Source organism: Carettochelys insculpta, chromosome 25 (assembly GCF_033958435.1).
Source record: "Carettochelys insculpta isolate YL-2023 chromosome 25, ASM3395843v1, whole genome shotgun sequence".
NCBI lineage: Eukaryota > Metazoa > Chordata > Testudines > Carettochelyidae > Carettochelys > Carettochelys insculpta.
In genome coordinates, this window is record NC_134161.1 from 5,132,740 (window position 1) to 5,134,258 (window position 1,519).

At 44.9% G+C, this 1,519-nt stretch overlaps 1 pseudogene; it reads right to left on the reverse strand.

Annotated features, from left to right (window-relative positions):
• Window positions 1–1,154: 1,154 nt before the first annotated feature.
• LOC142001698 (U5 spliceosomal RNA) lies at window positions 1,155–1,264 on the reverse strand (annotated as a pseudogene).
• Between the last annotated feature and the right edge of the window lie 255 nt (window positions 1,265–1,519).

Sequence of the window (1,519 nt, forward strand, 5' to 3'; positions counted from 1 at the left end):
GGTGCTACTTCGTGTTCTGTTCCTGGTCTGGGATGGAGGATGTTGGTTTCCAGGACTGTCCATCTGACAGCTTCCATGAGAATTCTCTTCAGTTTCAACCCTTGGAAATGCAGAGCATGGTTTGTATGACATTTTTTGTCAAAACAGTTTCTCGCTGAAAAGTGACTTTTCCCACTAAAGATGTTTTACAAAACACTGAACGTAATCACCAAAAATAATTTTCGAACACAAAAATATTTCAGGTTTTAGTTGAAAACATTTCACGAGAGATTTAAAGAAAAGCAGATATTTTTTCTTTCATTTCATACTCCTCTCCCCGCCAAAAAAAATGTCAACCAGCTCTAGTTTCTCTATCTAAAACATCCCCCAGCATCCTCCACCAGCAGAAAGAAATCTAACTTACGTCCTGTAGGTGAAACTGCCAGGTCAAAAACCAGTCCAGAAATTAGGCTCTGAGAGTGGTCAGGCCCAGCTACTTTGGGGGGAAATCCCTGCAGCGGTGGGATAAACTGTCCCAATTAGGAACTCTTGTCTGATTATTTAGGAGGGGAAAAAGCAGGCTGTAGAATGCAGGGCTCGGATAAACCAGGTGCATTTCCAGGTCTCAGACTCTGCAATGTCTGGTCACACACGAGTGTCTTGTTCCGGCAGACAGTTGTGATCTACAGTTTAAATTAAATCACAGGCAATGCCATTTTATTCTCTTTCCCCCCTCCCTTTACAAGCTCTTTAACTTGTCCTCCTCCACTGGAAGCCCTGTTGCGCCTGGATGGGGCACGTAGACATGTCATTGCATTATTGAATTCATTAAAGGGTATAATTTCATGTCTGCTCAGGATAATCACACAACGGCTGCTGGTGTCTGCTGCATCTTGAGTGTGAATGGGGGAAAGAAAAGACTTTCATTTACCTTCCTTTTCCTTCTGAGGATCAGCAAACTCCAAAGGAATGTTGCTTATCACAGACGGTTCCAGATCAGCCTTTTATTAGTGAGCAGGGGCAGGTCTCAATTCAATAGACTCCTGCCAGTCCATCCCCATTCCCTTCCTTCACTGAGTCTGGTCACAGTCGACATGCAGTCTCTGTGGGGTGAGGGATCTCTCTGGGTTTAATCTGATCAGAGGGTCCAGCGGAGGGTAACCAAAATGATGAGGGGGCTGGAGCACATGACCTACAAGGAGAGGCTGAAAACTCATAAATGTTCCTCTCCACGGAAATCTTTAGTAAAAGGCGAAAGATTTTTGCAGCAGGGAAGACTGAGGGGTGATTTGATAGTAGCCTTCCACTTCTTGAAGGAGCGGGGGGGTCTAAAAAGGATGGAGAGAGGCTGTTCTCAGTAATGATGGAGGGCACAACAAGGAGCAATGGTCTGAAGTTACAGAGCAGGTGGTATACATTGGATATTGGGAAAAATTATTTCACCAGGTGGGTGGTGAAGCACTGGAATGCGTTACCTAGAGGATAAATGAGAGCGTGGTGAGCTACGCTAGTGTGACCAGAAAGGAAAAACAGCGATAGT